Raw genomic sequence first — 8,029 nt, forward strand, 5'->3', positions numbered from 1 at the left:
CTGACCTCAGAAGTTAAGTCCCATAGTGCTCAGAGCCATTTGAACCATTTTGAACCCAGATTAATTCTGTACTTAACAGTCTTATGAGATATCCCTCTCCAGAATTTTATCTTTCTATCTATTTTTGTAGCAAGGCAGATATCACTGTTTTCATTAACATATATTTTCTGTTTAAAAATGGGGCTGACTTGACTGTTCAGTAGTATAGCCCGTCCCAGTTTTCAGGATTTGCCTTCCCTGTGGATGTGCCGTATATACTGCAAATATCCATACGATCCTACATCTACATCTACATCTATAATCCGCGAGCCACCTTACGGTGTGTGGCGGAGGGTACTTATTGTACCACTATCTGATCCCCCCTTCCCTGTTCCATTCACGAATTGTGCGTGGAAAGAACGACTGCTTGTAAGTCTCCGTATTTGCTCTAATTTCTCGGATCTTTTCGTTGTGATCATTACGCGAGATATATGTGGGCGGTAGTAATATGTTGCTCATCTCTTCCCGGAATGTGCTCTCTCGTAATTTCGATAATAAACCTCTCCGTATTGCGTAACGCCTTTCTTGAAGTGTCCGCCACTGGAGCTTGTTCAGCATCTCCGTAACGCTCTCGCGCTGACTAAATGTCCCCATGACGAATCGCGCTGCTTTTCGCTGGATCATGTCTATCTCTTCTATTAATCCAACCTGGTAAGGGTCCCATACTGATGAGCAATACTCAAGAATCGGACGAACAAGCGTTTTGTAAGCTACTTCTTTCGTCGATGAGTCACATTTTCTTAGAATTCTTCCTATGAATCTCAACCTGGCGCCTGCTTTTCCCACTATTTGTTTTATGTGATCATTCCACTTCAGATCGCTCCGGATAGTAACTCCTAAGTATTTTACGGTCGTTACCGCTTCCAATGATTTACCACCTATGGCATAATCGTACTGGAATGGATTTCTGCCCCTATGTATGCGCATTATATTACATTTATCTACGTTTAGGGAAAGCTGCCAGCTGTCGCACCATGCATTAATCCTCTGCAGGTCCTCCTGGAGTACGTACGAGTCTTCTGATGTTGCTACTTTCTTGTAGACAACCGTGTCATCTGCAAATAGCCTCACGGAGCTACCGATGTTGTCAACTAAGTCATTTATGTATATTGTAAACAATAAAGGTCCTATCACGCTTCCCTGCGGTACTCCCGAAATTACCTCTACATCTGCAGATTTTGAACCGTTAAGAATGACATGTTGTGTTCTTTCTTCTAGGAAATCCTGAATCCAATCACAAACCTGGTCCGATATTCCGTAAGCTCGTATTTTTTTCACTAAACGTAAGTGCGGAACCGTATCAAATGCCTTCCTGAAGTCCAGGAATACGGCATCAATCTGCTCGCCAGTGTCTACGGCACTGTGAATTTCTTGGGCAAATAGGGCGAGCTGAGTTTCACATGATCTCTGTTTGCGGAATCCATGTTGGTTATGATGAAGGAGATTTGTATTATCTAAGAACGTCATAATACGAAAACACAAAACATGTTCCATTATTCTACAACAGATTGACGTAAGCGAAATAGGGCTATAATTATTCGCATCTGATTTATGACCCTTCTTGAAAATGGGAACGACCTGCGCTTTCTTCCAGTCGCTAGGTACTTTACGTTCTTCCAGCGATCTACGATAAATTGCTGATAGAAAGGGGGCAAGTTCTTTAGCATAATCACTGTAGAATCTTAAGGGTATCTCGTCTGGTCCGGATGCTTTTCCGCTACTAAGTGATAGCAGTTGTTTTTCAATTCCGATATCGTTTATTTCAATATTTTCCATTTTGGCGTCCGTGCGACGGCTGAAGTCAGGGACCGTGTTACGATTTTCCGCAGTGAAACAGTTTCGGAACACTGAATTCAGTATTTCTGCCTTTCTTCGGTCGTCCTCTGTTTCGGTTCCATCGTGGTCAACGAGTGACTGAATAGGGGATTTAGATCCGCTTACCGATTTTACATATGACCAAAACTTTTTAGGGTTCTTGTTTAGATTGTTTGCCAATGTTTTATGTTCGAATTCGTTGAATGCTTCTCTCATTGCTCTCTTTACGCTCTTTTTCGCTTCGTTCAGCTTTTCCTTATCAACTATGATTCGACTACTCTTAAACCTATGATGAAGCTTTCTTTGTTTCCGTAGTACCTTTCGTACATGATTGTTATACCACGGTGGATCTTTCCCCTCGCTTTGGACCTTAGTCGGTACGAACTTATCTAAGGCGTACTGGACGATGTTTCTGAATTTTTTCCATTTTTGTTCCACATCCTCTTCCTCAGAAATGAACGTTTGATGGTGGTCACTCAGATATTCTGCGATTTGTGCCCTATCACTCTTGTTAAGCAAATATATTTTCCTTCCTTTCTTGGCATTTCTTATTACACTTGTAGTCATTGATGCAACCACTGACTTATGATCACTGATACCCTCTTCTACATTCACGGAGTCGAAAAGTTCCGGTCTATTTGTTGCTATGAGGTCTAAAACGTTAGCTTCACGAGTTGGTTCTCTAACTATCTGCTCGAAGTAATTCTCGGACAAGGCAGTCAGGATAATGTCACAAGAGTCTCTGTCCCTGGCTCCAGTTCTGATTGTGTGACTATCCCATCCTGAAGCTGACAGAGCATTTAAGGTGTCTTCAGAGCAAACAGTTGTGAAAAGACAGGATTGGGCCACACCATCCTCATTTATCTCCAGTTCTAATTTATAAGTTAAAGCATATATAAATTTTTTGTTAATATTCTCATTCAGATATCAAAGGTAAGAATATGACAGTGTGACAAAAAATGTCAGTTTTGCCTAAACGGAACTCCCCTTCAAAACCTTATTATTCAGATGATGGTATTTACTGTCTTGATTGTATTGTAATTAGTAGTTTTAGTAGAAATTAAGTAGTTCTAAAGTTATTGTAATTATAAAATTTCGTACGTACGGCCAGCTAGCCATAGAAACATCGTGAGCTAATACGTTAAATCCAAAGGAAAGATCCGATTCATTACAAAGAGTAATTTCCTCTGATTTCAGCAATGTAATTATATTTGCACAAACTTAATCAGCTTATCAAACATCGGGAATTAGAGATTTCAGCCAATCCAAATTTCGGAACTGATTATGCCCAAAGTACTGTAACATTCCCGGATTTACTCACATTCTTTCGGTAATCTGAAGTTTCTGCATCCAACGACACCCGTTATGTGCGACAACCTTCGCTAATTAAGAATTACATACTTTTCAATAGATATATTTCATCCTTAAATGTGGATGTCAGTGGATCCCAGTGCATACACATAGTTTGGTTCTGTATATTTTAATAACTACTATTCTATCCATTATTTATTAAACCAAACTTGATCATAGTTTCTACAGCCAGTTAGGGACGAACATTTTAAGCTAAGCGATTTTCAAACTCTAACTTAATAACTAAAATTGCTTAATATTCTAGCGCGAGTCTCTATAAGGCCGATGCTCACGCCATTTCAGCCAGTCTACGTTCAGTCTTAGAACTGACTTCACTTCCGTCAGTACGTGTAGAGTCTCAGCTTTGCTTTCACAAGTCTTAACATTACACTGATCGAGTCATTGGCTTTCATTTGTTCTTCATCACGCATCACGGTTCGATTATAGAAAAGTATGCTTTATATAAAGCAACCTCGGGAACCGTTATATCGCAATATAATGTTGCATAAGCCCAGTACCGTGTGAACTCATCTGCAAGTTGTGAGCAGTACCTGTTACAATGTGGTTAAACTCTTTGCGTAGATGTTCTGTTATTGCCTCTGTATGTTGTGGGAAACTTATTAACGTTCCATGAGCCTGTAATATACTTCAGAACTGCTCAGATGGTTGTTAATGAAATGATATTGCCGTTATTAGCAATGACTTGTAATAGTTATTTGTATAAAGACTAGGAAAAAAACGTGATATTTAATACTATTTTGCGTGATTCGCAAATGTCCGTTTCCCTTAACTGTTAGAAACATTTGAACTATGTGAGACCTGGTCGTCATCTATAGGAAATCAGTTGCATAAATATACATAGGAAGAATTTTCGATCTCAAACTGTAAGACAACTGTTTGTATTTTGTTTAGTTGGACGTAGAATACTACCACCTGAGTTTTTAGATGGTCAACCAGCGTGTGTGCTCAGCTACCGAATATGGATAGTTCTACAGGTAGGTGACCAAACGTGACACAGTTTCTCATCAGCTCCGATTCCCTTAGTGCCCTGCAATCATTACAGCAAAAGTACCCAGTAGAGAAAATAGGACACGTGGAAACCGTGGTACGCAGTCAACGAGATCTGTCATTCAATGAGGCCTTCAGGGCTGTCATCTCGCTTTTGAGTCAGAGAGATATGAACTGTGGAAGGGGAAGTGCAGGAGGAGATTAGTATTTAACGTCCCATTGACATCGAGATCATTAGAGACGGAGCGCAAGCTTAGATTATGGAGGATGGGGAAGGAGATCGAACGTTCCCTTTCAAAGGAACTATCCCGGAATTTGCCTGAAGCCATTTTGGGAAATCACAGAAAAGCTGAATCAGGATGGCCGGAAGCGAGTTCGGACCGTCGTCCTCCCGAATGCGAGACCAGAGTACTATCCACTGCGCCACCTCGCTCGGTGGGACGAGGAGTTCCTGGCAGAGACAGGCAATAAGCCGCATTACTTGAAGCAGAATATCGGGCCATGGCGTTCCTGATATCGGTCACTCCGGTGGAATTAAGTAACCGTGACTCACCTCCGAATAAGTCACTGTTCCCTAGCACATGGCCTCATTCGCCGGCGAGAGGACCCACACCTCCTGTGATGCCTGTTGGCCTGCAGTCACAATACACATCGTTTTCTGTTAGTACACATTGTAACATGTAGACAGGGAGAAACAATTCAAGTGCGGATTTGTTCTCTTTTGTTGCTGGCATCAGGAATATTATAGCGAATATTTTAAGCTCTTGTGAAGCGTCATTACTACTGAGTAAGTCTTTTGCTTGGATATCTTTGTGTGAAAACTCTTAAAACTTCTTAAATAAAACCAATGCTATTAACATTCCAAATATTTATCCTTCATATCTACATATCGGTAGCCCTCTGCCACTAGGAGACTACGAAATGATAGCACGTAACGTGGCGGTGTGTTGCGTAACTATGTCGGTGCCTGGGAAACAGTGAACAGTAATCGAATTTCGCATTCAAGGAGTTCGTACACGCACGGAGCACCCTATCCTTCACCATGACGATGCCACACCATACACGAGCTCCGTTACATCTGCAAGAATCCGACGCTTTAGGTTCACTGTCGTCGATGAACCTCCGTACATTGCCGACTTCGACCCATCCCATTTTCATCCGTTTCTAAAACTTAATGAACAGTTTCGAGAACTTGATTTGGATAGTGACGAAGCGATGCAAGCACCATTGTGGTTGTGGCTCCGTCGACAAAATAAATATAAATAAGTAGTCATGAAGAATGTTAATAATGTTTGCTTCAATTAAAAAACTTCAAGGGTTTTCACATAAAAATTCTGAGGCATTACTTTTCAGGACGCTCTCATAGTTCGTAAGCTGGTACTTGGTTTGTTCGCAATTTTGTTTTTTGCTATAGCTTCTACTTCATTTTTATGTTATACATTGTTCTACTACCAAAGGCATTCCTGTCCTTGTCTTTACTACTGGCACCTTCTGAGACTATGAGTCTGTCTATGTACAGAGCGATGTCCACTGGCACAATATTTTCCACTCCAGCGAGAAGAGACAGTTCTTTATGGCACATACAGCGTGCTCAGTTCAAAGCGACGCATGTAACGAAAGATCTTTTATACGCAGATCACATTGTAGACAGTGCAGGTTCCCACCTGTTAGAATGAAGGTTTTGTGTGTTGTGTAGCGATTAGCTCATTCAGTTTTAGTTTGAGGTTGAGCCAGCTACTTTTATCTACTGTGATCAATATTTCACTTCTCCCTCAACGTTATTTTTTATTATGTGTGCTTGAAACCCAGATGTTGAGCTCTTAAAATATCGTTTCACCACCATCATAATGTTTGATATATTTTGCAGAACAGAAGACAACCCATGCATGGTAATTTGTCGATATTTGTTGCTAGGCTGCAAATCTATCATCCGTAACCCAAACAAATTATAAAAATGGATGTACATACACTATGTGACCAAAAGTATCCGGATACTTGGCTGAAAATAACTTACAAGTTCGTGGTGCCCTCCATCGGTAATGCTGGAAATCAATACGGTGTTGGCCCACCCTTAATCTTGATGACAGCTTCCACTCTCGCAGGCATAAGTTCAGTCAGGTGTTGGAAGGTTTCTTGGGAAATGGCAGCCCACTCCTCATGGAGTGCTGCACTGAAGAGAGGTATCGATATCGGTCGGTGAGGCCTGGCACGAAGTCGGCTTTCCAAAACAGCCCAAAGGTGTTCTATAGGATTCACGTCAGGACCCTGTGCAGTCCTGTCCATTACAGGGATGTTATTGTCGTGTAACCACTCCGCCACAGGTCGTGAATAATGAACAGGTGCTCGATCGTGTTGAAAGATACAATCGCTATCTCCGAATTACTCTTCACCAGTGGGAAGCAAGAAGGTGCTTAAACATCAATATAGACCTGTGCTGTGATAGTGCCTCGCAAAACAACAAGGGGTGCAGACCCCCTCCATGAAAAACATAACCACACCATAACACCACCGCCTCCGAATTTTACTGTTGGCACTACAAACGCTGGCAGATGATGTTCACCTGGCATTCACCATATCCACACCATGCCATCGGATCGCCACAATGTATACCGTGATTCGTCACTCCACACAAGGATTTTCCGCTGTTTAATCGTTCAATGTTTTTGTGCTGTAGGAATCTCTTCACGTTTCCACTTAACTATCACATCGGAAGCAGTGGACTTAGGGATGAGTAGGAGTATGGAAATCTCGCGTACAGATGTATGACACAAGTGACCCCCAATCACCTGACCACTTTCGATGTCCGTGAGTTCCGTGGAGCGCCCCATACTGCTCCATCCCGATATCTAATGACTACTAAAGTCGCTGATATAGAGTGCCTGGCAGCAGGTGGCAGCACAATGCACCTAATATGAGAAACGAACGTTTGTTTGGACGTCCCGATACTTTTGATACCATCGTGTATGTATGTATCTGTGTTCCCCATCTCCTCCTAAATAACTGGACCAATTTCAACCAAACTTGGTAAATATATCATTCATCTTCCGGAAGAAAACACTGTGAGGCTAGGAACCGCCAACCTATTAAAGGGAGGTGAAAAAGCAGTATAGCTCACGACGCGAGAACACCCACATTTTAGTGATCTACTGTTTGAGAATGAGAGCACTACGACACTTGCAACATACTCATAATTTCAAACTTTTATGAAACTTTTTCTCGCTGACGACTCCCACAAAACGATGAAAGGAAAGAAGTTTATCACTTATTAGTAAATGCAATCGTGATGTCGTTTGCAGAAAGTATTCACATATATTAATGAATGTAGTAGAAAGATTACGTCATGGTGCGACACTTAGTTCATGAGATAAACTGAAGTGCCAAAGAAACTGGTATTGGCATGCGTATTCGAATACAGATATATGTAAACACGCAGAATATATGGGGCTGCGGTCGGCAACGCCTATATAAAATATAACACGTGTCTGGCGCAGTTATCATATCGGTTACTGCTACTACAATTGCAGGTTGTCAAAATTTAAGTGAGTTTTAATGTGGTGTTATAGTCGGCGCAAGAGCGATGGGACACAGCATCTCCGAGGTAGCGTTGAAGTGGGAATTTTCCTGTACGACCATTTCACGATTGTATCGTCAATGTCAGGAATCCGGAAAAACGTCAAATCTCCAACATCGTTGCGGCGGGAATAAAATCCTGCAAGAACCGGACCAACGACGACTGAAGAGACGCGTTCAATGTGACAGAAGTGCAACGCTTCTGCAAATTGCTGCAGATTTCAATGCTGGGCAATCAAAAAGAGTC

This window comes from Schistocerca americana, unplaced genomic scaffold, assembly GCF_021461395.2.
Source record: "Schistocerca americana isolate TAMUIC-IGC-003095 unplaced genomic scaffold, iqSchAmer2.1 HiC_scaffold_43, whole genome shotgun sequence".
In the NCBI taxonomy this organism is placed as follows: domain Eukaryota; kingdom Metazoa; phylum Arthropoda; class Insecta; order Orthoptera; family Acrididae; genus Schistocerca; species Schistocerca americana.